General features: G+C 41.0%; 1 long non-coding RNA gene across 1 annotated transcript; it reads left to right on the top strand.

Moving 5' to 3' along the window:
- Window positions 1–4,218: 4,218 nt before the first annotated feature.
- LOC114231684 (uncharacterized) lies at window positions 4,219–5,392 on the top strand. The gene is made up of 3 exons (XR_003617669.2): window positions 4,219–4,361; window positions 4,490–4,595; window positions 5,130–5,392. It is a non-coding gene; the product is annotated as an uncharacterized LOC114231684 (long non-coding RNA).
- The last annotated feature ends 2,494 nt before the right edge of the window (window positions 5,393–7,886 follow it).

The following is a 7,886-nucleotide window of genomic DNA, read 5'->3' on the forward strand; positions in this document are numbered from 1 at the left end:
CTAAAATAGAAAAATGGAAATTTTAAAGATATAACTTTGAAAAGAAGACAAAATTCTCAAGAAAACCACAATGTGGTAAGTGAAGATGAAGAAAAGTTAGCGGCAGAACTATATTCAGTGCAAAGGGGAACCAGAGCCAAACTCACTATTGGAAGCAAAGCAGGTAGCAAATAGCTTCCACTACTCATGAGAAAAGCTGGAACAAAGTTCTACCGACTGCTGCCTGGCGCTGCAGACCACATGAAGCTGCATGCTCAAGGTTGCAAGACAACTAAGCAAAACAGAGTGATGAATTGAATGCAAAAATGGCCTTAATTATTCAGCCTTTTCTGCACTCACAGCTTTTGTAATATGACTTTGCAGCTCACTCTCCCAATAAAAGTTGGAATCTATGTTTCCACCTCTTGAATCTGGGCTGGCCTTCTAACTTTATTTGGTCAACAGAATACAATGGAAATGATAGTAAGCTGGTTCCAGGCATGGGCCTCAAGAGCTAACAGAAAAAGACAGTTTGTAATGAGTCAATAACCAGATGGACAGCAGGTGTCTCATCAGTAACAAGAGATCCAAAAGACAAGGTTCTGAATGCAAATCACTATTTGCCTAGAATTCTATACCCTGCTGAACTATTGCTCAAAAGTGAAAGAAAAACAGACATTTTAATAGTTGACTACCCTTGACCTTCACCATATGCACTGAATTCAACTTAAGAATTGAATCCAGAAGAGGGAATGGGATGCCAAAAACCAATGATGAGCAGGAACATTGGTAAGACTTGTTGGCAAATTTAATTACTAAATAAAAAAATAACTAAATTTTTGTTTAATTAGTGGAACCAAAATTCTAGGAAACAATAGAAAATACAGAGCAGATATTTAGTGGGTTGCTTGACATTGTTACAATTCTTGCCAGATTCAATAGAAGAGAAAGATACTGAATAGCTTTAGATTTTAGGAGGAAAAGGAAATATAATTTAGGATGTATGCTAACATGTTAAGGGTATTACTTCAGCAGAGAAAAAAGGGGGTGACAGAAGGAACACTCAAAATAAGATGGCAGAAATATGTCCACAATCACAATAAATATAAACCAATTAAAGCCACCTATTAAAAGACAAACTAAAGTGAGTATAACAAAATGGGATGCAGAATGTTTTGTACAGTATGATGTTTATATAAAGCTTTAAAATACTATATATTGTTTATGGACATGTACATCTGTAGTAAAATATAAAAACAGAGATAGGAAAACAATACAACCAACTTCCAGACAGTTGTTATTTCCATGGAAGGAAGAAGGGAGGAAATGGGGTTGGGGAAGGGTAAAGAGGTGGCTTTGGCTGCATTTGCAACACTTGAGTTCTTGAAAAATGAGATCTGGAGGGAAAATATTCACATTTTTTAAATCTGAGCTGTAGGTATAAGCTATATGGTAGCTATATATTTTTTTCTTACTGTATGTTTGAAATATTTTATGACATGTTTTAAAGTTGGAAGGAAGGAGGAAAGAAGTAAGAAAGGGCTCCTGAAGCTGTCCAATTCACTTCTGAATTACCAGCCCCTAGCAGGTGTGGATACACCAGAGTGCACCATTCATGTCTATGCAGATGAACCGGATGACAGGTACAGTGCTCAGAGGCATGCAGAGTCACTCCCAGTAAGAGAATTACTGGGGAAACAAGCAAAGACTACAAGCCCATTTCGGCACAGCAACCGGCAGCATCCACTGTGGAACCATGAGATGGCATTGACTGTTCCATGGGAGTGAATTTTTAGATAACTCAAGTGTATATCTTTAAATGCCCAAACTTTCAAATATCTTTTTAATAGATTCATTTTTAAAATGTAATACAGTCATAGCCGGTTTGGCTCAGTAGATAGAGTGTTGGCACACAGACTAAAGGGTCCTGGGTTCGATTCTGGTCAAGGGCACAGACTTCAGTTGCAGGTTCGATCCCCAGCCCCAGTTGGAGCGCGTGCATGAAGCAATCAATTGATGTGTCTCTCTCACATTGACGTTTCTCTCTCTCTCCCCCTTCCTTCCACTCTCTCTAAAAATCAATGGAAAAATATCCTCAGGTGAGGATTAACAAAAAATAAAAATGCAATACACATTTAGACAAGTCTGGAGGTTTTATTTTTTTATTTTTAAATATATATTTTATTGATTTTTTACAGAGAGGAAGGGAGAGAGATAGAAAGTTAGAAACATCAATCGGCTGCCTCCTGCACGCGCCCCACTGGGGATGTGCCCGCAACCAAGATACATGCCCTTGACCGGAATTGAACCTGGGACCCCTCAGTCCGCAGGCCAACGCTCTATCCACTGAGCCAAACCGTTTAGGGCAAGTCTGTAGGTTTTAGATACATTCTTATCATTTACAATTCTTTCTCTATCTCCTAAGAACATTTTTTTAAAAAATAGCTAAGATAACAACACATGCTTGTAGGAAATTCCAACAATACAGTAACATATCAAGTAGAAAAAGCAATCTCCTCCCCGCTCCCTTCCCTCCAATCTCACCTTCCAGGTATAATCACTGTGGACTCCCTGCTCTCCTAAACAATTAGAGCTGTACGCAGCCCCCACTCAGACCACTTGGTGTCTGCCTGCAAGACACCTTCAAGGCTTCTTCACACATTTGATTTAACCCTCTAAACAGCTCTGGGAGAGAGGGGGTGATCATTTCTTCCAGAATAACAGCTGTAGTCAGGAATTAACTCTGGAGCCTGGCTTTAAATCCCGGTTCTGCCATTTGTGAGCTCTGTGGCCTTAGGCGGGTTTACTTCTGTGCTTCAGTTGCTTAGTGCTAACAAATAGTGCATACCTAGTAGATGGTGAGAATTAAATATATTGACACACTATAGGACTAAGAACAGTACCTGACACACAGAAACCCAATAAATTACTATTTCCACTTTATAGATGAAGAAACTGAGGCTCTGAGAGGTTAAATGACTTACCAAATTCAACGGATGATTATGAAACAAAGCCATAGACCTGCCAGGAGCACATGAAGCCCCAAGAAGCCACAGGATGTGGGGTGTTATTCTGCCCTATGACTTAATTTCCCCAAATGCTCATTTGACATTATTTTCCTCTCTCACCCTCTGAATCAGGTGGTAAGCTGTAACATCTTGCTGCTAGCTCCCTGCCTCCATCAACCCAACATCTATATACTAGTACAATTGTTTGACTTACTGTGGACTGAAAACCAAATACAATACTGTTGGTGAGAACAATGTACAAAACAAGTACAAGGAGGCACAGACTGAAATCCTAAGCAGAGCTCCCATTCATAAACCGGATGAGTGTTAAAAGTCTTCTTTTCCAGCTGCTCAGAGACCTGCAGATTCGGGCTGGGTTCTGGATAGGTGAGATGGCTGGATCCATGCCCTCTGAATAAGTGAAATATGGATGCATGAATATATTTTCTAAATTTTTAAACTAAAATTTCTGGTGTAGGCATTTAAAAATTTCTCCACTCTTAAAATGCAGAGCTCTGACAGTGTGTTTCACTTTAAATATCCACATTTCATGCCCAGGTACTGTGTGTCAGCTCTGAGCCCCTCACTCTCCATTCACATTCTGGAGGCACGAGACCTAGAGTCATCCGGAGGTACCATGCTGCATTTAAACAACATCCCAACTCCCCACAATAAATCCTCTTTCCGACAGATAGTTGCGAGTTTGTAAGACGTCTGTGTATCTGAATCCTATGCTATGCTGAAAACTAAACACAGGGCCACAGCTCTGGGCTGGACCCTGGGGCATACCAGGGTAAGTGAGACCCTGAAGGAGGTGGGGGTCAGAAAAATAAAATGCAGTATGAGAAGGATTTCTGGAGGAGGGGGTATACATGCAGTTTGGGGAGAGCTTGGGACACTGCTTGCTTTGGGGCTCCAAAGATCTGTAAGATTTCTGATTTCCTAGTTACGTTCTTGTGCTTGTTGAGCTCATAATGAAAGCCTGTGCATTAGACACTGCTGGGGCCCACGCAAACATACCCAGCTTCAGCAGAAAGGGTGACAAGGGAGATAGGATTTTCTGGCTTATTTGACAATTAGATAACTCAGGTTCTAAAGGGATTTCTTTGGTTTTGATTATCTAATTGGATTACCTCAAGATCCTTACCTCTCCTCTGGTAAATATGGAAGACCCAGATCATCTGTTACCCCAAAAAAGTTTCAGAAAATCCAGTGCTGAAGTCACAATGGGGATAGGCTCAGCGTGAGAGCGGCATTGTTCCTGGGACCATCCTGAGTAGGTTGCTGGGTGAAGGGTTGCTTAGGAGTCCAGACTGAAGAGGCAGCCTTGGCAAGAACAGGGAGGCATTAAAGGCTGAAGACACTTGGCAAACTGTAAGCCAGCAGATGAGAGAGACAGGGAAGGGGGGTGAGGCTGAGGAGCACTGGGACTGTCTTTGCCATGTGAGACCTGGACATTCAGCTAGACCGACCTGTGTCCATTTTGGCTCCACTACCTGCAGGCTGTACGACCCTGAACAAGTCCCCTTATCAGCAGTAGTTTCCTCATCTATAAAATGGGACGGCACCTATCTCATCAGGTTGTTTATGACGACTGAAAGAAAAAAGGTGTGTAACCCAGTTCCTGATACATAGAAAGTGCTCCAAAAAAGTTCCTAGTAGCTGTTATTCTAATTCTTACCATCATTACGAAATGTGTCTTTTACTCACGTCAGAGACCAACATCCCCATGGCAGTCAGGCTTTGGGAGAACTGACCCTGTGACCCCAGCTCTCTGGTTTCAGACCTCCTGGAGGGCATGAATCTTTACTCCACAAGATCCCACTAAATGGCTTAATAATAGGGGCTCTCAGAAAGAGAGACAGATTCAGCATAATTACTAGTCTCCTGCTCTCTTTATAATCTTTATTTTGTGGTGATTGTTTGATTATAATAGTTGGGGGTTTTTGTGTGGTATTTAATTAGGCAGATAAAAGTATGTTAGGATGAAACAATAGTATCTCTAATTTAATGACCTGTTCTGCATCTTATCCTAAAACCATGACAAAAGATGCTTCCATTCAATGGAAAAGAATATATCTTTCCCTCTCCCTCCCTTCCTCATTTCCTCTCTCTCTTTTTCCTCACGTGATATCCAATTAGCATGGCTCCTACCTCATGGCTAACAAGCCATGGCTAGCCACTCCTCACTCGTTTACACTCAACATGACTGACGGAATCCAGAAGAGAAAGGAATTTGGGAGGAAGTATGGTGCAGTGGTGAGTGCCTCGGGCTTCCAACCCCAGCTCCTGGCCCAAATCTGTGACCTCACACCAGTCACTCTCCTTATCAGGCCAGTTTCCTCCTCTATTTTAAGCCTAGCATGGCTCTACTTTTACAAATAAAATATATATTATAACTTGTATCCATGGGACCAAGATTTGGGGAGATTTATAAAATTAAACATAGTTTAGGAGGGGATAATTAAATGTAATAAAAATAATGCCCAGCTAATCAGAGTCCAGAAAGAGATATTAGCAGGTAATGGGATGATTTCAGAGGTCTTGCCTCACTCTAAAGTTCAATTATTTTAATTCTGGGCTGTAAAATGCCAACATTTACCCAAGTCAATAAACATCTAGAGACTGATATTTCATTGGAATCCAAGTCTGATTTTTCAATATTGATTTTTGTGGAGTCAATTTTGGTTGAAAGCGCCTTTTAAAATCGGTGCTCCTGTGGTGTCAAATGTCAACATTTATTTTTCCAGAACTCTTTTTCCTGTGGGGACTCTGGTCAGCGAATGAAGCTCTTGATACTTGGAGTTGCTATTTTCCTTGGTTCTGATTGAGGGCCTGGATTAATTATGTAGGGTATATTTTCTTTTTACCAAGCCTTTAAGGTCCCTGTTTGGACATAAAAAATAAGTTCTACTATATGCATGCCCTTCATGAAAAAGCCAGGAGAGGAAGAATGAAAAGGTGGGAGAGGAAGGGACTTTCACTTATGGTCCAGCTGAAAGTTTGGAAAGCTTCAAGTAGACCTGCAGTTCCCCATTCACCTGCAGCATGACCTTGTGCAGGCTGCTTGCCCTCTGAGCTTTGTTGGGTTATTTGCAAATGGCGATAACCACATCTACCTTAGAAAGAAGATGTGAGAAACAAATAAGGTAGCTCACACCAGTGCTTGGCCTGGAGTCTGGCCCACAAAAGGTGATCAGCAAATGGCAATCTTCGCCCAGCCCCTTGATTCATTTTCCCTCCATTACTACATTTTGTTTAAAATTTTTCAAATCTATAGAAAAGTTGAAAGAATAGTACAGTTAACATCTATATACCTTTCATCTATCCGCTAATCATTAATATTTTCCTCTTTCTCTCTACCTGCTTTCCCATGAATTACTTGAGTGTAGGTTGCAAACCTAACACCACATCATCCCTAATACTTCGGGATGCATCTTTTAAAAATAAGGATACTATTCACCTAATAGTATTCCCACTATACAATTTGAAAAGTAATATTCATTAAATAATATTATTTAAAATAAAATTCATACTTCAAGCTTCCTAATTGTCCCAAAAATGTCTTTTACAGTTTTAATTCCAAATTAAAAGAAAATTCACACATTACATTTGAGAAATTACTAATTTCTCTTTGCCAATCTATTCTGTGATTTTTATATGGTTTGGAAAAAAAAAAGACTCTCTCCAGGACAAGCAGAAACAAAAGAGCAATTAATAATTTGGTAGCAGAAAAGGCAAGAAAGAACCCTCAGAATTGGGTTGAAATCCTATCTGAGCCACTGGCTCTGGGTGACCTTGGGCCTGATGCTTCCTATAGATATTTCCATCATCTGAAATCATGGGCTTGCACCAGCCTATGTCATGGACCCCTTATCACTCCAATACAGGAAGCTGAGACTCACCAGCTTCTGAAGTCATGCAATTTGAATTCTGCTTTTACTGGCAGTGTGATTCTCAGGATTACCCTCAAATTATCTCTGTGTCTGAGCCTCAGCTTCTTCGTCTACAGAATGGGCATGCCAACATTAGTACCTACCTCAAAGGGCCCTACTCAGGATTAAACATTATAATTCATGTGAAGCACTAGGCACAGCAACGGGCGTAGAGTAATGGCTCAGTTAAAAAAAAAAGAAAGAAAGAAAGAAAGAAAGAAAGAAAGAAAGAAAGAAAGAAAGAAAGAAAGAAAGAAAGAAAGAAAAAGAAAGCTATTACAGTTATTAATGTTCCAGAAGTTATGGACTCTACAATCAAAGCTCTTATCTTCACAGCAATTACCTTTGGCTTATGAAGAGCCCTTCACAATTTATGAAGTACTTTCTCTATTATCTCCTGTGGAATGCAGTCTGGGGAGGTGGCAGCATGAGAACAATTTCCCCCAGTTTAAAGAGGCTCAGAGAGGTTGAATAGGTTAACTGAGGTTACTCAGAGGGAATCAGGACTCTGAGGGGCCACACTCTCATCCTGACCCCCAGGTCTGAGCTCTTGTTCTATTACCACAGCATCAGCATTGTGTGGATTTCCATCCATTTCTGCCTCGAGATCACTCATCTTGTCTTATTTCAGCCCACTGAATGTCCAGTCATATCTGGACACACCTTGCATCCTACTGTGTGACCACAGGAAAGAGGCTCTGCTTCTCTGAGCTTCTGCTCCTCCACCTTGAGATAGAACATGAACCCTCTGCCCCAGCGGGCTGCTGGAGCTCTGAAGTGCGAAACAGAGAAGCACTGGGACCGCAGAGTGCTTTAGACTGAAAACCACCCTCTTACTGTCAGATTCTGTGGGCCCACTAAGGCTCCTTCAGTAGAAATGTGGTCCTTTACATGTGAGGCCAAATATATAGCACAGAAAATTAGGGTCTCTTCTCCCAGGCCTCATTTTTGAATCAAAGTCACT

The sequence above is a fragment of the Eptesicus fuscus genome, chromosome 15 (assembly GCF_027574615.1).
Source record: "Eptesicus fuscus isolate TK198812 chromosome 15, DD_ASM_mEF_20220401, whole genome shotgun sequence".
In the NCBI taxonomy this organism is placed as follows: Eukaryota; Metazoa; Chordata; class Mammalia; order Chiroptera; family Vespertilionidae; genus Eptesicus; species Eptesicus fuscus.